The sequence below is a fragment of the Hibiscus syriacus genome, unplaced genomic scaffold, assembly GCF_006381635.1.
Source record: "Hibiscus syriacus cultivar Baekdansim isolate YM2019G1 unplaced genomic scaffold, ASM638163v2 tig00012036_pilon, whole genome shotgun sequence".
Lineage (NCBI taxonomy): Eukaryota > Viridiplantae > Streptophyta > Magnoliopsida > Malvales > Malvaceae > Hibiscus > Hibiscus syriacus.
In genome coordinates, this window is record NW_024062261.1 from 74,289 (window position 1) to 98,664 (window position 24,376).

The 24,376-nt window shown below is 32.6% G+C and overlaps 1 non-coding gene and 2 pseudogenes across 1 annotated transcript; 2 read left to right on the plus strand and 1 right to left on the minus strand.

Moving 5' to 3' along the window:
• Window positions 1–9,844: 9,844 nt before the first annotated feature.
• On the plus strand, window positions 9,845–11,357 carry LOC120205017 (annotated as a pseudogene).
• A 322-nt stretch (window positions 11,358–11,679) lies between these two features.
• Window positions 11,680–11,752, plus strand: TRNAF-GAA. The gene has a single exon. It is a non-coding gene; the product is annotated as a tRNA-Phe (tRNA).
• A 1,963-nt stretch (window positions 11,753–13,715) lies between these two features.
• LOC120205025 lies at window positions 13,716–16,520 on the minus strand (annotated as a pseudogene).
• Window positions 16,521–24,376: the final 7,856 nt, after the last annotated feature.

Genomic DNA, 24,376 nt, shown 5'->3' on the forward strand with positions numbered 1-24,376 from the left:
AATCCAAACCCAAATATAAATCGAATCTAAACTATTCGAAACCTTTATTTTTTCGTACGGTTTCATGGATAGTTTGTCTTACGAGTTGAATTATCCAGATATTTCTCATTCCCTTTTTTATTTTTATTTTAATATTCGAATTAATATATTCTTTATTTGTTTTATAGGTGAAAACCCAACAGATCAAAATGATGAACATTCTGAAAGAGGTAAACTGTCCATTCTTTTTTTGTATATTCTTGATATATATATACTGGAATAAAGTGTTGATGTAAATGATATACTGTCAGAAGCAGTTTATGTAAACTAACCTTGGTTTTTATTGCAAGGTGATGTAAATGATATATTGTCAGAAGTAGTTGATATAATAAATCATCTAAGAGAAAGGCTAAATGTGCAGTTGATTTCGGGAGAAGAACTTCTCCTGTTTGGGACCATTACACCTTCATCAAATATGTCGATGGTTTTGTTTATACCGAGTGTAAGTATTGCAAAAATAAAAGGTATAAAACTGATTCTTATATTGGTACATCTAACCCTAGAAGGCATACTGAGAAATGCCAAGCATATAAGGATTTTCTTGCTGAAAATCCTGGTAGTGTAGCTTCTTTTGATCAAAACAAATATTGTGAATTGTTTGTTGAGACTATTATGTGTCATGGTTATGCATATAATATTGTTGAGCATGAAAAACTTAGGGATTTACATCATTACCTTAATTCTTCTGTTAAGGATATATCTAGGTATACTGTTACTAAGTATTGCATGTTGGAGCATGAAAAACATAAGAAATTGCTACTCGATTCAATGCATATTGTTTCAAGTCGTGTTTTTTTTACATGTGATGGTTGGTCTGCCTGCACTTCACGTTATTATTTTGCTCTTAATGCTCATTATGTTGATAATAACTGGAAACTTCAGTCTAAAATTCTTAATTTTCGTCGTTTTCCTCCTCCTCCTCATGATGGGGAGTTAATATTTAAGTTTGTTAAAAAGATGATATGTGAGTGGGGTCTTGAAAAAAAAAACTTTACCATTACACTTGATAATGCTTCTGCAAATGATAAAATGGTCAGGAGACTGAAAGATGATTTGAATGCCATTTCTCCTCTTCCATGCAATGGTAAGTACTTCCATATAAGATGTGATGCTCACATTTTGAACTTGATATTTCAAAAAGGTTTAAAGGTAATTGATTCTTATGTTAATAAATTGCATGAGATTGTTAAGTTTATTGATTCTTCTGATTCTCGACTTTGTGACTGTGATACTTCTTTCTCTGGTAAGTTAGTATTAGATGTTCCTACTCGATGGAATTCTACTTACTTGATGGTTCATAGGGTACTTGAGGCTAGATTAGCAACTAACTTGTTTGTTAATAAGGAAAATGAGTTGGACTTCATTACTGATCATGAGTGGGAAATTGTTCAAACAATCCGTGATTTTCTCGAGCCTTTTTATGAAATTACTACTTTGTTCTCTGGTTCTAAGTATCCCACTTATAACTTGTATTTGGCTAATGTTGTTGTAATTGAAAAATTATTGTGTGATGCTCATAATGATCCCTATGAAGGTATTTTTGCAATGGCTAAACCCATGCTTGAACTATATGAGAAATATTGGTCTGATCACTCAATGATTCTGTCTTTTGCTGTTTTACTTGATCCTCGATATAAATTACAACTTTTGAAAGACTTGTACAATGTTCTTTATGTTGAGGATGAGGTTCAAAGTAGGGTAAGTCTCATTTATAATGAGTTTCTTGAGTTATATCTATTTTATTCAAAAAATGCACCTTGTGGTTCTTCCTCTTCTTCTTCTGCCCAAAGTAACACATCCTTAGGCAGAGTGACTCAAGTTCCAATCGGCCTCGAACATTCAGAAAATCATATATATTTCAGGTTAGTTATTACAATTTTAAGTTGAATTTTATCTTATTTATTTCTTGTTTTTATTTACTAATTTTTGTCTTTTATTTTTTAGACTTTTGATGTCAATTTAGCTGCTTCAAGGAGTGGACGATCTGATGTTAATTCTTACATCAGTTTGCCTCTTGTCCCTCATACTAGAGAAACTGACTTTGATATTTTGGATTATTGGAAAAGTCAAAGTATTTCATATCCGGTACTTTCTCGCATGGCGAGAGATATATTGGCTATTCTAATTACTTCAGCTACATCCGAATCGTCCTTTAGTATGGGGGTCGAATTTTGAACAAATTCAGAGCTAAACTCTTACCTAAAAATGTTGAGATTTTTGTAACAACCCGTAATTGGTTGTATGGTTTTGAGTCGGAGGATAAGGATGAAGAATACCTTTTTATGGTTAACAAGTCTTCGTTGTAAAGGTAATCCAAATTGTTTTTTATGTTAATGTCATTAATATTTCAAAATGTTTATTAATTATTTTATTTTTTAAATTTTTAGGGTGTTTAATGGTCCCTGAAATCATTCGAATTGGAGATTCTATCTTCTTTATTCCCTTCAAAGGTAACATAATATTTTATATTTATTATGTTTATTTAATAAAAGTTTCAAATAGTTTATTAATAATTCTTTTTTTTGTAGAGTGCCTTACAAGATGCAATATTTGGTGTTTGATTCTGTTTGATATTGTTTGCTTCTGTTTGATATTGCTTGCTTCTACTTGATATTTGTAAGGGTTTGGTAAAGCCGGAAATGTTTGACACTGTTGGCCATCGAATTCCCTTTGGCTTTACCAATGATTGTATGCTTTCTTAATGTAGGATGCTTGCTGAATTGATGCAATGATGCTTGCTAAATTGGTACATTGATGCTTGTCGGTTGTTGTTGTCTATTACTCACTTATGCCTTGTAAATTATTGTTGTTGGTATGACTTAAATCAATTTTTGAACCTTATAAATTCTTATCTAAATAGTTACTCGTATGGAATTATGTTGGTGTCATTTTGGCTTTTAAAGCTAGAAAGTTGCCAATAATTAAACATGTTGGTAGCATTTAGGTATAAAGACTCGATGATGATATTTCTGGTAGTATAGTTAGTCTTTTTAGCCTTGTAAAACATTAGCTATAAGATCTGAGAGCATTTATTTCAACATAAATTTATTTTGTTTAGTTGATTTTATTGTAATTTTAGTGTTTTCAAGTGTAATAAAATTAACTTCATTTATAATTTTTTTTTTAGTATTTGTAAAGTTATTCGAGTTTTAAATCTTTAATAAGTCCATCATTTCATCTAATATATTTTGATTTTAAAATTTCAAGTTAAGTTATACTTAAATTATTAATCAATTTTCACATTAAAAGTAGATTAGATTTATGAATATTTTAAATCAATTAATATAATTTAATAAAATCAAGTTCAATAAGACAATATTTAAATTTAATTTAGTGATTATAAATAAATTTTATAATATAAGAAATATAAATAATATAAAGAATTGAAATTAATATAAAAACCAAATTTATAATATACAAATTATAATTAATATAAAAACTATATTTCAAAAGTAATCATATTAATTTATTTATCATAAGTTTATTATAAATTTAAAATAACATAATTATATTAATTGTAATTTTACTTATAAGTCAGGATAATATCATATCACTTTAAAAACATGTCGGATCATTTACAGCTTGAGTCAATTACATGTCAGATTCATAACATGTAAGGTTGAAAATAGGTCGGGTAATACTAGTTATTTACCAGGTCAATCTCGGGTTCGGGTTCATATCAGTCGGATACAGTTCTGGTTCGGGTATCATATTTTCGGTTCAATTCGGGTTCAGATCGTTCTCAAGTCGGATACATGTCGGGTTCAGATCCACAATTTCCATATTTAACTCAGGTTCAGGTCAACACCAGTTTAGACTCGAGTCGATTTCAGATCATCACAGCATAGATCAAAAACAATTTTAACTAGAATCAGTTTCAATCAATTTTACAGGTTGGATCAACTTTTTACACCCTAATTTTTCTACCCGTCGGTGTCATTTTTTCTCTTTTTTCTCTCTCGAGGAAATGATATATTTTGGCCAAATGATTGTTGTGAGTTTAATTTTAATTTTGACATACCAAACAATAAATAAATTAAGCGGTCTCGCTTGTCTCGCGACACACAGCAATAATGGAAAATAGTTGGCACGACAGCGGACCCATTCACGCTCGTCCGATTCGTACCACCGGTGTCGAGAGTCTTGCGGACCACCTAACAAACCCTTCTCCCCCCGACGCGTGGTTCCGCCCTGCTTCGCCCTACTTAGGTCGCGCGCTTCACTAGCAGACGCTGTCATTGTCAACTCCATATTGATTCAATAATCATTTCCTTATATACACAAATACATACGTGTATGTATATATATATATATATATCTTTTAATGCAAAAAGGCACTGGATTATTCACCTATATAATGCCTGCGAATCAATTCAGTTCACAAAACCAGAAAAAACTCTACTTTTTTTCTTCTCTCTTCCCCTTTATTCTCTTGTTAAAAAAGCATGGCTTCCCTTGATTTTGATATAGTGAAGGCTGAGAAAGAAGATGCTTTATGGAGATACAACATGGAGAAGAAGCTGAAGATCGGGTTTCGGTTAGCCGGGTTTTTCTTGGCTTTCTTTTTATTGTCATGGTCTTGGTTTCCCACTTTGATCCCTCGCACCCTCGCGGTCGCCGGAGATTTTCGCCGCCTTTTCGTCTCTACGTTTAACAAACCTCTTTTCACTTTCATCCTTGTAAACCTCATCGTCGTCGTTGTTTATATATCATCTAGCCAAAAACAGATCCAGAAACAACCTACCAGCACTGACATATACGACGAGTACGCTTGCAATTCATGCTGGAGTATAGCCATATCCGCCGCCGCCGCCACTGAGGATCCGTCCACGGAAGAGCCCATGGTGGACAAACAAATCATTTTTGAAGAAAATGCTGCTCCTCTTTCTCCTGAAAGGCAGCTAGAAACGACAGTTGGTACTGACACAATTAGAGAGACAAGTGTTTCCCTCTCACCAGTTTTCGGTGACGGAGAGGTGGTGGTTTCAGATATAGAGCCGCCAAGGAAGTCAATGGACGAAATGAGCAGCGAGGAGTTTCAGCTGATTATAGATAGTTTCATTGCTGAGAGGAAAAAAAGCCTGCTGCAAGAAAACACTGCCCATAACACTGGAGACAAGTCAAATGCATGCCTATTGTAGTGAAGAATTAGGAGATTAATTAGACAAAGTTAGTTCAAAAATCACAAATTTCTATTTATTAAGTTTTGGGATCATGGAGTATTGATAACTATTTTGGATTTACATTCATAATATTTCCATATAGTATAGTATTATGGGATCTTGCCCTATTTATTTTCTTGTTTTTATCTTTTTATTATATTTTTTCGCTTGTTATTTACTATTATGCGAATATTTGTGTTTGAGTTGAATTTATGAATTAAATGTAATATTATATAAAATAAATTTGATGTTATAAATATTAAGCAATTTGATATTACTTAAGTAAAGTCTCGAGTTCGAGTCATTGTGTATACATAAAATCTATGTTGGAGACTCATCACCATAGTCAGATGTGTGACGCAGGTTGATCCGAATTAGTTAAGCGAAGCCTTAAAACTGAGAGAGCAACGAAAATAATTAAGATTTGAATCTTAAATTTTCAGTATGTTGTTCTTTATAAATAAATAATTATCTAATCAATAGGTTGAATTTAGATTTTTTTTTTAATCTAGACAGAACAGATGGACAAAAACCAGATAATTTCGATTTGGGTTTGATATGGAATTTGGAATGTTTGATGTTTAATTTTCAACGAAAAAAAAGGAAGTGCGAATACTATTCCATTTTCCTTTTTCCCTTCCCTTTTAAGCATTAATTTCAATTCCTCTAAATTTCCTTTTACACTAAGGTCTTACTTCTTCTTAATGTGCATTACCTTTGTCAAATATGGAACCAATTTCCCCTCTCGAGCAATCTTGGTTACAGGAAACTGTGTAAAATGCATGAAAATCACAAGGGGAGGGGGCATGATTGAATCAAAAAGTCGAAAATGAAAGCACTTCAATAATTTATTGAAATGTTGATGAATTTACAACCAAAAAGCTTGAAATTTTTAGCAGGAAAGTCAAAAGCTTTTGATCTACTTTTGTCTCAATCTCCATCTTAATTGTGTTTTTACATTCATCATTACTTAGAATCCCTTGGAACAAAAATGGAGAGAAAGAGAGAGTGGGTTTTTTTGGGGTGCAATTTCAAAGACAAATTAGTTCCCAGCACAAGCTTGTTCTAGTGTCCTTTTCAAGTGATACATTTTGTTAACAAAGGAAAAGCCATGAAAACCTATTTGCCTATGATTACAACACAGACACAGTACGTACCAAGAAAGTTGAAAAACTCTGAAAACCAGCTGCACATCAATAATTCAAGGCTTCGCCAGCATTTGCATTTCGAGAAGTTGGTTTTTATTTGGTCCCCCGTGTTCACATAAGGGACCCATCGGGATGAAAAACGAGGGTTGAGGTTGAGGTTGCTGCTGCTACGGCGGTGGTAGAATAGCGAACAATGGGTTCAATAATTTTATCACTTTTCTTTATCAGATATATCATTTAAAACTATATATATATATATATTATAGAAGGGAGGGGGTACTTAATTGACGTGATAATAACAGTGACAGTATATCATGCAATTATTACAATACTAAAAATGAAAATAATGACGGGACCTCTTTGATATCATGTAACAGCTAGAAATGAAAATGACAATTTTGGGTTGGAGACAAGGATATTATTGTTGACATATGAAGACAAATATTATATTATAACATAATATTTAAAAGAGAAAATCGCCTCAGTGACCAAAAATGCATTATAATATACGATTTTAACCAACTTTTTTTTGATTTGCCAAAATGACCAACAAAATCGCAACGCGATATCAAAACCGCAACGCGATTTAGAAAAGCGCAACGTTGAAAAGAAAATCGCAACGCGATCTTCCAAGAATCGCAATTTTTGTAGTATTTTCCCACTTAATCCATATCTAAAAATATTAAAACATTTCAACTCTTTTAATTCTCTTGATAAAATGTTTTAATATTTTTAAATATGGATTAAGCGGGAAACATGCTACAAAAATTGCTATATTTTCTTTGAAGTGTTGAGTAATGCTCAATCCCACATAGTATTGGAAACACTATTGGGAAGTGTATTTAAGGCTTGGATTTCCCATTTCCTTGTTGAGTGAAAGAGAATAAGGGGGACTCTCGCGCGCCGCCGCCGCCGCCGTCTCGTCTCGGGTCGGGTCGTGGTCGTGGTCGTGGTCGTGGTCGTGGTCGTGGTCGTGGTCGTGGTCGTGGTCGTGGTCGTGGTAATGGTAATACGTGTCTTCGACACGTCCGCGCGGATACTATCTTTTTAGAGAAAATTCTTAAGAAAGAAACAAATGCAACAACTTTTGAAAGAATTTACTCATTTTCTTAATCGCGTTGCGATTCTTGGAATCGCGTTGCGATTTTCTTAATCGCGTTGCGATTCTTGGAAGATCGCGTTGCGATTTTCTAAATCGCGTTGCGATTCTTGGAAGATCGCGTTGCGATTTTCTTAATCGCGTTGCGATTCTTGGAATCGCGTTGCGATTTTCTTAATCGCGTTGCGATTCTTGGAAGATCGCGTTGCGATTTTCTAAATCGCGTTGCGATTCTTGGAAGATCGCGTTGCGATTTTCTGAATCGCGTTGCGATTCTTGGAAGATCGCGTTGCGATTCTTGGAATCGCGTTGCGATTTTCTGGATCGCGTTGCGATTCTTGGAATCGCGTTGCGATTTTCTAAATCGCGTTGCGATTCTTGGAATCGCGTTGCGATTTTCTGAATCGCGTTGCGATTTTCTGAATCGCGTTGCGATTTTCTGAATCGCGTTGCGATTTTCTGAATCGCGTTGCGATTTTCTGAATCGCGTTGCGATTCTTGGAAGATCGCGTTGCGATTTTATGAATCGCATTGCGATTCTTGGAAGATCGCGTTGCGATTTTCTTTTCAACGTTGCGTTTTTCTAAATCGCGTTGCGGTTTTGATATCGCGTTGCGATTTTGTTGGTCATTTTGGCAAATCAAAAAAAAGTTGGTTAAAATCGTATATTATAATGCATTTTTGGTCACTGAGGCGATTTTCTCTTTTAAATATTATGTTATAATATAATATTTGTCTTCATATGTCAACAATAATATCCTTGTCTCCAACCCAAAATTGTCATTTTCATTTCTAGCTGTTACATGATATCAAAGAGGTCCCGTCATTATTTTCATTTTCCTTAATTTTTTATTCGTATGTTTGTTGAATATGTAAAATATATTTCTCCTTTTAATAGACCCTCTTGACCTAAATTATTGTAAAGATTGCAAGTGATTAACTATATTTATTTGAAACACCGAAGAAACTAGGATGACGGAGCAGACCGTTTGATTACGTTGAGGCGGTGAAATTATATATTCTTATTTTAAGTGTTTATTTTTTATTCAGATTTTTTTTAATTTAATGGTTACTTTTGTGCTAGTAATAGAATTAGTTTATTATTTTTATTCTTATGATATTTTTGCATCAATTTAATCATCGAAGTTGTTTAAAGGTATCGTCTTTGCCTTTGAAGTTTGTTGATAGCTTTTACTAACATAACAGTGATTTTTCTGTGATTTTGAATTAAATTATTATGTTAAAATATTTACTAAACATAACTGTTAGAAAAAAATTCTCAAAATTTTATTATTTAATTCAAAGAGATTACAGGATTTGATTAAAATTTTAGATATTTTTTCTAATTGTTGTGTTTACTAAATATTTTATTATTTATTTATTAATAAATATCATGTCATCATCAAACAACATAAGTAATATTGGCTCATGTGAAAATTGTTGGTGTCACATACCTAAAAGATTAACAATAATGTAGTCAACATGAAATTTGAGGATTAAGATGATGCCTCTAAACAACTTCAAGGCTTAAATTGATACGAAAATATCGTACGGACGAAAATGATAAATTAGATATATGACAGTTTACAGAGAAAAAAATAACCCTTAACCTATATATATATATATATATATATATATATATATATATATATATATATATATATATATATATATATATATATTAAAATAATGTAAAAGCTTTAAAATTAGAAAGAAATAAAAATTTAAACATTTATTTTAGAAAAACTCTTAATACTTAAATAGAAAAAGAGTCATAATTTAAACTACGACAAGTCTTTCTTTAGAAAAAACAACCCTTAATATATTTATTTACTTTAAAAAATACCTTTAAATTTATACAATGATTTTAATGATCTATAATCATTTAATTTTCTCAGTGATTATTCAAATAACGGTGTCGGAAAGGTGCAATGAGATAGTTAATGTCAGATGATTAAAAAATTACTTTTATAAAAATCTTACTTTATTCTCAAGTATAATTATCCACCTTAAGATAGTGAAAGTAAATCTTTTTATCAATAGGATTATTTTAAATGGTAAGCAGCTTGATATCACTTAAGTAAATTTTAAATTTAAGTCCTTGTATATATAAAAAAATTTATATTAGGAGAGTCACACATCACAACTAGATATACGATCTGAATCGATCTGAATTAAACAAGATGAATCTTTAGGAACAAGAAGGATAACAAAAAGGAAAAAAAAGTATTTTGGGCCGATCCTTTTAGCTTTATCTTCTTCAAATCGTGGGTTTAATTTAAGATGTTGGATTTCCCAGTTCGGCCTGGAAACAAGGCAAGTTTGTGTCCAGAGAATTCCCTCTCTAAACCCCACCTAAAAATCGACTTTTCTACAGAAAACGAGAAATGTGATTTTCAACCAAAACAATGCCTTCGTACGAAGCTATTCTCTCAGCAACTGCTTCCCTCACCGCTTCAGCCATTCTCTTACGAACCATCGCAAATGATCTCATACCAGAAATCATCAAAGATAGTTTCTTTTTACATCTTCAAAAGATATCATCTTCTGTATCTTCTTAGCTCACGGTTGTCATCGAAGAATCCGACGGTCTCACTGCCAATCAAATCTTCTACGCAGCTAATGTTTACTTGGGCGAAAAACTTTCATCCTCGGCGCCGAGGATCAAAGTTAACCGGCCCGAAAAAGAGAGAGGACTGCAAGTGATCACCGACAAGAATCAAGTAATGGTCGATGTGTTCAATGGTGTGAAGTTGAAGTGGGTGTTTTTGTCTTCTTCAAGGAATCATAGGTTAAGGAAAAACAACACACAAGATGGGATCTTTAAGGAGGACATATGGTACTTCGAGCTGAGCTTTCAAAAGAGAAACAGAGAGATGGTGTTGAGTTCATACTTGCCTTACGTTCTTCAAAAGGCGAAAGAGATTAAAGACAAGAAGAAGACATTGAAGCTTCATACGGTTGATTATCAGGGTATAGATTATTGGGGTTCGATCAATCTTGATCATCCTGCAAGCTTCGAGACAATGGCAATGGATCCGACAATGAAGACTGCACTGATCGAAGATATTGATAGGTTTACGAGAAGAAGAGAGTTTTATAGGAGAGTAGGGAAGGCTTGGAAACGTGGGTATTTGTTATATGGACCACCTTGTACAGGGAAGTCGAGTTTGGTAGCTGCAATGGCTAATTATCTCAGGTTTGATGTTTATGATTTGGATATAAAGGAAGTTCAATGCGATTCGGATTTGAGAAGATTGTTGATCGGTACAGGTAATCGATCTATAATAGTCATTGAAGACATTGATACATCACTAGATTATGCTGAAGATGAAAAGGTATGCATCAATAATGAATACCCCTTAGGGCCTTAATCTATTATCTAGTTAAGCTTAAGTTCGAGTAGTTCCTGCTATTCAAATTCAAGTATGGTAATATTTGAGTCGACTTTTATCACACTTGACTAGGACTCCTTTTGTAGGGAAATCGAAATTGGTTTTTTACTTGATAGTTGGTGCCGTTGCAGGTTACTTTATCTGGTTTGCTGAACTTCATTGATGGATTGTGGTCAAGTTGTGGGGATGAGAGGATAATAGTGTTCACAACAAATCACAAGGACCGTATTGATCCAGTGCTGCTAAGACCAGGACGCATGGATATGCATCTTCATTTGTCTTATTGTACATTTAATGGTTTCAAAACACAGACTTCTAACTATTTGGGAATTCAAGATCATCAACTTTTTGATGAAATCAAAGGGTGGCTAGACAAGGTTGAAGCAATACCAGCTGAAGTTGCAGGACAGTTGATGAAATGTGAAGATCCAGTTGTTGCTCTTATGGGACTTATCAAATGGTTTCAGAACAGGGTAAACACTGAGAGTCAGCAGAGAAGTTTGAATATCTGAAATATTTATGACCTAGTTGTGTTGTAATATGTGTTATTGACTTTTTTTGGATTCATTGATTGATTCGGAAAGCAAATTACGTTTCTAAAAGTATTGAGATTATATTATCTGTGATAGTAATAGTTACCATTAAAATAGAAAAAGAGAAACTATAACTTACCTGAAACAATTGGGAAAAGAATATTAATCTAAATAGAGATGAATCGTCACGAAAGATAATGTTGTTTTATGAGAAAGCACAACTGTGAAACTCTGGCGTATTTATGCGTGAGATCTTCAATCGTATTTTGGTTCTATAAAAGTATTGGAGAAAATGGAACAACCGCGGGGATAGCTCAGTTGGGAGAGCATCAGACTGAAGATCTGAAGGTCACGTGTTTGATCCATGTTCACCGCAATGATTTTTCCCCCCCTGATCAATCAGTCTTCATTGGGATAGCGAAGGCGTGTGACTGATAAAATTGATAACCATTTGTATATCAGATATGTCTGATGGAGATAAAAACATACGTTAGACTTTGGCACAGCTATTCTTTCAGATCAAGTAGAGAGTCCTTTAGAGATTGATAACCATAAAACACACCCACTTCTCAAAAGTCACTAGTCCATGAACTAGCGACAGGAAATAAGATGGACCCTTCCAACACTTGTTTGTATTTGTGTTTTGATCTTGTTTTATCATAGAGCCCATCATGTTGTTGGTGCAGACTGACGTGTCGATGACAAGCAATTGTTCCATTAAAGTGAAGTTTTGATTTAGTCGATTAATCATTGGGATTCTCATTTCTCAGAGTTCAGTGTCCTATGGATTCATGTTATTTTCTTGATTTCTAAAAGGCAACCAAACTAGTGCTTAGTAGATTTCATCTTATATTTCCACTTATCCACGTAGTGGCTTAGTTAGTTTAGTGAGAGAAGCAATTATTGTAGGTGAAAGACAACCGAATTCTCAAAGTTCAAAATAGCAATTATTGTCATTGTATATTATTATTTACACACATTACACATGCCATTGGTTTCACAGCTTGTGCTTTCTCAAAGAGAAAGAATATTGTCATTAGTTCCTAGACCAGTGGCTTTTCAGAAGTGGGTGTGTTTTACGTTACTCAATCACAAAAGGACTCTAATTGTTCTGAAAGAGTAGCCGGGCCAGAGCCTAATGTCTGTTTTTATCTCCATTAGACATCTGATACAGAAGGTTATCAAATGATCAGGAAAAGTGGAGAAAGGTAAAAAAGAATTATGCGGTAAATATGGATTGAACACGAGACTTTCAGATCTTCAGTCTGATGTTCTCCCCGCGGATATTTTAAATGACAAAGTTATGATATTTATAAATAATGATTTTTGAAGTTTCGACACTACATGCCAGAATTGGAGTCAGAAAATTAGCAATTAACACTTAAAGGTGATTAGACCGAAGTCTCACGTATGATGTTATTGTCATAAATAATATTTTTGTCTCACTGAGCTATCCTCGCAGTCGCTTAGTTAATTTAGCGAGGGAAGCAAAAAAGCAAGATTTGACACCATACAACAATAACAATAAAGCTTGATATCATACAATAATGCAAGCTATGATGTTACTGATGCGGAATTTCAGATTCAACAAATCGACTAGGTGATTTGATTATGAATCATTTCGCATCAGCTTCGAACAACGATTCAAGGCAAATAGAAAGATTTGGTCATATGTAAACACATGTGAAGATTCGGTCATATAATCACACGTGTTTAATTAAAAAAAAATACATGGTTTCACATGGATTTACTTTACATGACTGAATGTTTGTTCCTGTAGACCAAATGAAGAGAGTTTCTTTTTAGATTTTATTTATTAGAATATTTAATAGAATCCATGGCACATGTGCCATGGTAAGTTACTTAGAGAGTAGACTCAGATTTTTAATAATGAAATTTCCAATTGCAATTTCGTAACACTCCGATTTAGTTAGGTTTTTGTTTCTATTCATTCTATATATGAATTTAATTCTCTTACCAACTTGGATGAGTGCAAGAAGGCGACTTAGGTTAAATCAATTCATGAGGGGGGGGGGGGGAACATGAATACCACATAGAGAAAAGAAATGCATCTAATGCACAACGAGTCGATAAAGGCTCTAATACCCTAAAAGGTCCTTAAAACTAGCCAACATGGACATCAGTGAAATGCAGGCATTATGTTCCTACTAACCAAATGGTGCAAATAGCTAAAATGGGTTCTCCTTTTGGTTAATTATGCTCTGTACTCCGGATTTATAACTCCAATAAAGGAATTGCACTGCTAGTTCCTTATTCATACGCGCATTAGAAACTTTATGAAAAAACCTTAAATTGATGAAAAGGTTCATGAGCTCTAATCCCCAATAACAATAAAATCGAAATTAAGACCCAACAACGTGGTCAAAAGTATGAAAGGAAACAGAAATATAACAACCTGAACTTGCTAAAAATCGTTCCATAATCCATAGCTAAACCCTTTGTTATGAAAGCTCTGTAAATATCTAAAATGCATCGTCTCAGCCAGAAAAAGCTATTCTTTGTCAAAATTGGCGCTATAGTGCGCACTTGATTCCAGTTTCTTGGCTTCATTTAATTTTCTTACTGCCCGCAATGTCATCAGATAAAGAGAGAGATGAGCACATCATCACCTGTTATCCAAACTCTCCCCAATTGTAATGCTTTGCCAGATAAAAGAAACAAGTCTTTTGAGTTTCAAGCTTCTACCTTCATGAAATCTTCGTGGATGACATAATCACGTTCTGCACGAATTGCTGACATTCCGGCATCAGTGCAAACATTTTGTAGATCAGCACCATTGAATCCCTAAAGCAATACTGGCAAAGATTATATTTAGCAATGGGGATTACAAGCATGAAACAGAAACAAGCCACATTTGACTTACCTCATCAAGTTTAACAACAGCCTCGTAGTCAATTTCACCATGGTTGGCTATGCCAACAGCATGAATCTTGAGGATTTCCGTTCTTGATTGCTCATTTGGCAATGGAATCTCTATCTTTCTGTCTAGACACCCAGGACGAAGAAGTACAGGGTCAAGAAAGTCAGGTCAGTTTGTGGCCATGATCATTTTAACCTACATGAAACATTTTAAGTTTTTAATGATTACCCCACACTTTGGAGAATGTAAAGCAATAAAGGATTACATTGAGAGAAATTTGACAGAGGAAATGCAATAAATTAAAACCATGACCTGGATAAAGCTGTAATTGAAGGCACATAGAAGTTCATTAGCAGTAAACAACTTTTCATCCACTCCATGAGGAGAACAATAAAAAGTATTAACATAACTATGGTGTGTCAAGATACAGTTGAAAGTGCAAGAATATTTGCTTTTAATGAAACGGAGTCCGCCAATAGCATCGATCCCATACATAAAGATGATGCAAGGCAGAATAAAAGGAAACAAACATAAAGAGTGATATTAAGGGATATAAAGAACAGAAGAAGCATTCATTAACTCCAGTCTCTCACTTGGTGATCACGTGCATATCCAAACATTTCTCGTATCAGTCTTGCACTTTCTCCTATATATTTGTCAGTTATTGCACTTGAAACAACCTGAATTTAGATGAAAAGGTTAAAAGGCATTCAAGGTAAGAGATATGGTTCAAAAGAAACAGACCTTCAAGAAGTTGGCATCAATATTACTCGCTATTGCTCTGGCTAACAATGTATTGCCAGTACCAGGAGGCCCATACAAGAGGACACCCTGCAATGAAGATGAAATATTTCAAATAATCTCAACCAAAATCAGTTCTCAACAGCACGCTTCACCAATCACCATATGCACAAGCACGCCCTTTAAAACTCCAGAATTGGAATAGGGGGAAACATGAAGCAATAATCACATTGGGAGGTTTAACCCAACTCTAAGGAAAAGCTCATGATTCATGAGAAGGAGCTCAATAGATTCCCTCAGCTCTGGAATTTGATCAGGTAAACCACCAACAGCTGAGTAGCTAACATTGCCACTTGCCAGGATCTTCATGCAACATGTTGTAAACAACTGGATCAACCTGCCATCCAAAGATGCAACATGGTATCAAACATCTGCAAAGAATACTTGCTTTTATATTAACTAATTCAGATGCTAACTACTTACTTCACAAGGAAGAGCTCGCATGATTGTAAGTGTTGTCATGGCAAGAACCACTCTAGTTCCTGAAGTCAGTTTCTCCTTATCAACTTTGTTGCGGCAACCAACAACATAGCGACACTGCTTGCTTTAACAATTACTGAAAAGTCATACAAACATCCAAGTTTATATTCCTTATAATTTATCAATTCTCACAAAATATGAACCAACACAGAAATTAAGTGTAAGTTTGTAATATAATTTCGGAATATGCTTAGCCCATTGAACCAACATACAAACATCAACATTAGAAGAAAAAAAAGTGCAGGAAAAAAGGTATAGTTACAGGCTTACAGCGTTCATTATCAAGAGGCCTAAGAACTTCTCCAATGATCTGCTCAACATTCTGAAGAGACTTCAAATCATCTGTTTTGTTGAATTCCTTCCTAGCAGCTCTCAGACTCTCTCAACCTGAACATTGATGAGTAAGACTACATGTTATAAAAAACATCTAACATATGCATAAGATTATTCAGAGAGATTAAGATTTGGTCTTTAAAATAATAGCTACAACTTTTTTCTTTATTTCAAATTTATCCTTTCTTTTTGCAGAAGCTCCAAAAATTTTAATTTCATCGGCAGCAAAAGCGAAAACAAAAGCCATTTTCATCACAATTAGTGAAGATATTTCAAAGGATAATTTGAATTGAAAAGAAAGTTATTATCTATTGAACCAATCAAAGCTTGAAGCAGCATATCAATAAATCGCTTTAAACAAGACAAACAACTCATAAAACAGACAGAGAAACATAACGGATCAGGAAAACCCTAAATTCAAAGTGGGAAACAACGGAACAATAATTCAAATTAAAATATAATGCAGATCGAGAAAAATGGTCGAAATTGGATTAATGGTGGAGACAATGAGATGAGATGGGAAGAAACCTGCTCGAACCCTGGATTCGTACTCTTTTTGTTGAAGGAGTTTCTTCCTATACTCCGCAATCGCATTGCGGCGTCGAATGGCGTCTTCCCGTCGCTCATTGTTACAATCTCTGACCAAATATCAGAATCGTTTGGAATGGTTTATTTTGGACTTTTCCGAGATTGCGCGTTGTGAAAGTGGCAACTATTGCTTATGAATAAACAAAGGATAAATTACTTTATCCATCATTGAACTTTCCTCTTAATCTTATTTTCATCACCCAATTTATTTTTTAAAATTTAATCACTAAACTTTCAAATTACTCATATTTGGTCACTCGACGCTAAATAAAAACGGTATAATAATATGAAAGATGAAACCAAATATTTTAAAAAAAATTAAATTCACATCAAAATGACATTTTAGATCCATATAAAATAGAATCTCCATCATTTTTTTTCATTTTCCCTTTTTTTTCTCTCCATCTATTTAAATTCTGGTAACCACTTTATGTAATTAGTCATCATGTTAGTCATCGTTAACGGCGGTCAACGAGTCCTAAAATTTACCAGCAAATTTATTTCGACCTTTTAAACACTAATCTAATATTCGTTTAACTTGAAAACACCTCAAACTTCAAAAATCAATATTTTATTTCCTTTTTATGTTAAATGTATTCTTTATATGGTTCTGGTTCCATCATTAGGTAAATTTAATTTCTTGACAACAATCCACCTAATATTCAATATTGCTTGTGTCATATTTAACTCATATTTATGTTTTCTTCATTCAGAAATTAAAAAAAAATTACTCTTTCCTTCCACCCTTTCTAATTATTTAATGATAAAAAGTTAAAATGAAAAAGTAATGAAACTAAAGGAATCACTCGATTAGGATGATTATTTTAGTGTGCATGATTATCAGATAAATTTTTTATATCATAAAAATTTCTATGTGTTAGGATTAATAAAGCTCAATGAACAATGAAAAAGTGCCAAGAGAGTGTGAATTGACCTTTTGAAAAATTTTGGGTATGGAGGAGAAAGGGTAGGAGAATTTGTATAATGATTTATAGTGGTTCGACTTCTAAACTAAGTCTACATCCACTACCTTAACTCCACACTAAGGATTTTCTAACAAATTCACTAATTTATTCTTTCTTTTTTTAGGCTCAAGAGTAATCTTTACAAATCTCTATCTTTTCAAATGCTAAAATAGAACCACTCCCCTTTTTATAAAATGATAAAAGAAGTAAACAAGAAAACCTCACAAGGTAGATGTTTACAATAATTAAGCTCACAATAAAACAATTAAAAGATTTGTAATGAGCTCAAACACACTTATGTACAAGAGAAAAGGAAAATAAAAGTGAAAAAGCTTTTCTCTTGATCTCTGTTGCTTAGATTGGTGTTGCAACCTTCTTCAAGTGTCCTCGTAGTGTTTTTATGGCGTGGAATGAGTTTTTAGTTGTTTATGACCGTTGGGGATGAATTCTAATCGTTGAAAGCTTTCAAATGCACAATTAAGGCTACCTACATAGGAAGTTTCGAAACTTTAGGGACAATTTCGAAACTCTTAAACACACTGTTTTTGAAAGTTTCAAAGCTTTGATGAAAGTTTTGAAACTCTTACTTAAAAATATGACCGATGAAGAAAATTGGGCCTTTGAAGTTGTTTCAAGGGCAAAGTTTCGAAACTTTATCAAAAGTTACGAAACTCACTATTCATGATCAATACATGTGTATGAATAAAGTTATGAACAATATCAAGTAGTGACTGAATAGTGGTTTTCATATTTTAAAAGCTTTAAACATATTTTAATTAACTAAAAAATGTTTCATATATAAAAACAATTTAGAAAACATATTTTTGAAGTTATTTTGGACTTTGAATTATTTTTGAAATATTTGATTAAGTCTAAAATCAATTTTACAAATATTTGTTATATCAAAATATAAGTTCAACAATCTCCCCTTTTTGTTATAACAAAACTTCTTTGAAAATTTTGTTTTTGACAAAAGCTCCCCTTTAGAAAAATATATTTTGAAAAAGAGAATTTATTAAAAAAATATTTGAGCTCCCATTTTTCTTTGAGAAATTTAATTTTCACTTATTTATTCCCCTTTTTGTTATATCAAAAATAATTCAAACTTTGTTGGTTCAAAATAACAATGTAATGTAAGTTAAAAACAAAAATACAATTTTAGTACAAAAATTGTAACACCCCCAACCCGTACCCGACCCTAATAGGATTCTGAGATGTCACATTGACTTTTCAAACTTTGACTCTTGACAAAATTCAAAGAAAATTTAAAGCTTTCATAAAATCAAAGCGATTTAATTACATAAATTGACCACAATAATCACAATCGATCAGAGCATAGTCAACTCAATCAATTAGTACATGCCAATTGTATTCAAAATAACAAAACACATTTAAATCATCTATTTTCTGATATGAAATTTTGTAAGGGAGAGGCTGACTTGTCTTACTCTTCTTTGCTTCTCTTCTTGCTTTTGTAACCTACGTGTGAAACAATCACACGCTAAGTCTATGACTTAGTGAGGCATAAACAAACTGACTATAACATATCATGACTAATTCTTATTATGCACATTTCATGTAATCATGATAACCCATAAAATGCATCCAAATATATATATATACCAAGTACATACATATTGCTTCAGAAAGAAATACCCATATCATCATATAATTCAAGTAACATATTTCCTAACCCAAAACATATAAAGAGTATGTTCTTGTACCTATTCTTCTTAACAAAGCTATATACACATGACTATCATATCACCTATATCATTTCACCATAAAGATTACAAACAAGGCACATAATATCATACAAGGTTCTTTTATATCATCTTCTTTATTAGCCCATGTACACATGTGAGAACTATAGATATGTGAGTCTATAGAGGTTGTGCACTAATGCTCTCACCACAGCTCGTATAAATGCACCGGAGTGCCATGTAGAATTGCATCGAAGTGCCGCGTAGAAATGCACCGTAGTGCCATATAAGATGCCCCTAAGGACCACGTAGAAAATTCCTTAAGAATCATATACATATGCCAAGAACCAAATATGTGTCTCAAAAGACCTCATACATGTTCCAAAGAATACATATATGTCCCGAATGACCGCGTAGACCCTCAACTCTTGGCATGCCAACTATACCCCTAGCTCTCATGACACATTTAATGGGCATTATCTTTTATCTTCTCTTTTTTCCATATTCATGTAAACATATAACATATTCATATAAACTCGTAGCTTCATTTACATATACATGTAATCACGCAGTTCATGTAAATTCTCATATCATTTCGTATTCATATATCTCATAGCATATAACATTTCTCATGTGTTCTTATAAACATGTCATACATATCAGGCATGTTTACACAACTCATTTCTATATAACTTACATGAATCTATATTCTTTTTCATATACTCATATACTCATATAATATAATATTTCATATAACCTCATATATCACATCACATAGATATATACTCCAGTACTCATAGTTACCTATCACTTAAATTATTCATATTTACATAATTCATGGTCATATAACTTCTATCACCAAGTCACTTATCTCTTATTCTCATATGTTCATATTTATCATATAACACATAAGATTTATTGCATATTTATATCGCATTCCTACATCACTAATTCATAATATAATTTATATTGTATCATCCATCTTATTCTTTATTTCTTAGTATGCACTTACATTACATAACCTATATTATACTTATAAACATAAACATAAACATATATATATATATATATATTACTTAATTTACTTACACGTGGATCATTATCATACCTAAATCATATAACACCCAATTATTCCTCATAAAGTTATACTATATATTCATATAATCTCATATTATCCTATAAGTAAATACTTATCTTATGGTTTGGTATCATCATTTATACTCAATTCCCTTCACTAATATATTATTCTCATATTACTCTATAGTCTAATCTTATCTAACTCATCACCTTTCTCATGTAGTCATATAAATCTATTATATTGATTCCTTTAATTGATCACGTATACTATGTAACATATATGGTCACCTATCACATAACCTATTTCACATTCCCATGTAATATTATAGATCATTCATATTAATTCCTATAATTTATCACAATACATATATTCACACAAATCATTTAATACATACTGTAATATATATCACATATACCCAAATCAAACATATGCATATGATCATAAATTCATACATTCTAATATAGGAAATAGACTCATCGCAAGTCTTATTTCCATTAAATATCATAAACTAACTTGTATACACTCACATTGGCCTCACTAAGTTCTAATCCCCTTTTATAATTTCCTTTCTTCCGATTGAATCTTAACTTAATTGTCATCCCGTAACTTGTTCGTGCTCGATATCTACATGTTTATACATTGATACATATCAGTATTCCATGGATATACTCTAATCTATCATTTCTTAGATAAAAAGAAATGTCTATTTCAATTTCCCTTTGAAGTGCATCGATGCATTCTATAGTGTATCGATGCATCCCTTAACATGTGCATCGATACATCCCTTAACATGTGCATCGATGCACTCCTTATGCATCGATGCATTAATTGAATTTGATGTTTCCATTTTTAAAGGTGCATCGATGCACTTCCTGTACATCGATACACACTGAACAATTTCTGGAATTTTACCCTTGATGCATCGGTACACATTGAATGTGCATCGATGCACATATCCTAAAACTATCATTTTTGCACGAAAATCATCAACTCTTCCCTTAATTCTTCTATTTTAAGCCCCTATTATGTCATTAAACTCAGCTACCATTTCTTGAACTAACTTATATCCATGTAAATCATCTTTAACCTCAAAATCCTATATTCCTTATGAAATTCAAGAATCATACTCAATTTCTATCATGTTCCAAATTCCATTTTATTACTTCATATCTCTTAATTAGATTGATGACAAGTCAAATTTAACTTCTAATTCAAGTTATGAACTCTATTCTAAGATTTCTTCCAAGAACCTCAAATCTTTAATCCCTCCTAACTTCATCATACTTTGATTTTAAGATAACTTAAGCTTAGTTATCATCTAATAATAAAAAACCAATCTTAACTTTAACCAAAAACCCAATAATCAGAAAACTCACCTTTGACTCTTGGTTTTCACGCGTGAAGGAAGAAGAAAGATGAAGAGAACTCTAGAAACTTCTTTTCCCTCTTCCCACGTGGTTTCATAATCTTATAAGGGAAAATAAAATTCTTCCTTATCAAATGACCATTTTACCCTTTACTAAATCTAATAATTACTAACTTTTATGATTTATTTCCAAATAAATCATTGAACTAATCCATTGTTCTACTCTAGTCACCAAATTCTGAAACTTTACAATTTGATCACTAACCTGGTATTGATGATGTTACAAATATCCCCTCCTTTAAAGAAAATTCATCCTCGAATTTGCACTGAACATATCAATAAGAACATATCTTCTATTGTTCTCATGTTACCTCCTTTACTTAATATTTCCTTTCTTTATTTCTTCAACTATCTTTTTCCTTTATACATTTATCTACTGTTACTTATCATATAAACAGTAACCCATAACCTCAATCCATTTATGTCTGTTCTCTCCTTCGATTCTGCATTTTCCTTCGACCTTTGTAAAATCCATATAATGTCATTCATTACAGTAACATCTATTTTCATCTCTCAACATCATAAATTCATCTCTAACTGCCTTACAATAATAACCAAATTCGTTTTCCATCATCATTTAACCAAAAACATGACCTTAAATCTTCTTCAAATGTAATTAAACATATACTTTACGGAATCAAACAATCTTTTCACATCACCTTGCACATTTTCTTACTTCTATATCAAAATTATCATCTACGCTTCCATATAACCCTTATCGTATCTGATCCTTTAACTCAATCCCTTTAATTTCTTTACTCCATTATTCCTTTATTTATTCCTTATACACAAATCATACTTTTCCTTTCATGTTCACATACGCTTGTCCTTCACCTATACTCATCTTTGTGTATCAATCTTTATTGCATCCTCATAACTTTGATAACCCCATTTACTTATACAGAACTTCATTCTTTATCATTTCTTATACTTGCGTTTTCCTTCCTTAAGGTTTTATAAAAATACTTATCTCATTCTCGACATCATAGCTATCTGATCAGAATACACAACTATATTTAGATTCACATCATAATTGATTAACTCAACTTTACATTTTCTTCCAATCTTATAACTCTATCACTTTTATTCTGACAGTTAATCAATAACATCTGTCCAATCTAGGACACAAACCCTAGTCAACCAATCACATACATCATTTCTAATCGAAATTATCTCAAAATTCGTTTACTTAACTTGTCAATTTCACCTCCATTCTCATACATCCTATAATTTCCGTTGTTCAACTAAATATTCTGACTTACTTTGTCTTATAAACTGATCATCGATATACCCATTCCTAAACTCTTCTTATCAATCCTCAGCTTTACTCAAATATACAAATCCTTATTCCCTTTACTATACCACAGTACTATGATCCAAATATACAACTGTATCCAGATCCATTTCATATTTGGTTATCATATCCTGACAATATCTTATAATCTTATACTTCCAGTACATTCCCATCACATATTCTTGTTAGCCAACGCTAACTTTTCCCATCTTAACTGCAAATCCTTATTATATACACACTTCCTTATACACAATACTATCCCTTCATTTCAAACTAGTAAGTTCTGACTTTATACATCTTATACACTTGTCAATAATTCACTTATTCTTGAACTCTTTTAGCAATTCTCACTGCATCATTTGATCTTTTAACGCTTTTATGGTGACACTTGTTCACCATATTCTATCATATCAACGTACTAACAAAACTAATCTATATCGCTTTTCCCCATTCAAAACAATAAAAATCTTCTATCACTATTCTAATAAGATTTCAATCTTCTGAAATCAACCTTTAATCTTATAAGACACTTTCTGAGGTTTCCGCTCTTCATCCTGCCTGTTTAGGGCAGGTGAATTGATATCACCATCAGATTTGTCAGTTATCGATTCACTTCGATAGTTTCTATAATCAATTTCTACTATATTATACAAATCTTATTCTATTGGCAAGACAACATACTCCTTACCCTATCAGATCATAATTTTTCACTCTGTGTTGGCATGTACACATTTTATGACACTTTAGACTTCAGTTTATGCCGAAAATCGGCTAAACCCTAGCTTTGATACCATTAAATGTAACACCCCAACCCGTACCCGACCCGAATACGAGTCTGAGATGTCACATTGACTTTTCAAACTTTGACTCTTGACAAAATTCAAAGAAAATTTAAAGCTTTCATAAAATCAAAGCGGTTTAATTACATAAATTGACCACAATAACCACAATTAATCAGAGCATAGTTAACTCAATCAATTAGTACATGTCAACTGTATTCAAAATAACCAAACACATTTAAATCATCTATTTTCTGATCTGAAATTTTGTAAGGGAGATGCTGACTTGTCTTGCTCTTCTTTGCTTCTCTTCTCGCTTTTGTAACCTACGTGTGAAACAATCACACGCTAAGTCTATGACTTAGTGAGGCATAAACAAACTGACTATAGCATATCATAACTAATTCCTATTATGCACATCTCATGTAATCATGATAACCCATAAAATGCATCCAAACATAAATATATATATATATATATATATATATATATATATATATATATACACCAGGTACATACATATTGCTTCACAAAGAAATACCCATATCATCATATAATTCAAATAACATATTTCCTAACCCAAAACATATAAAGAGTATGTTCTTGTACCTATTCTTCTTAACAAAGCTATATACACATCACCATCATATCACCTATATCATTTCACCATAA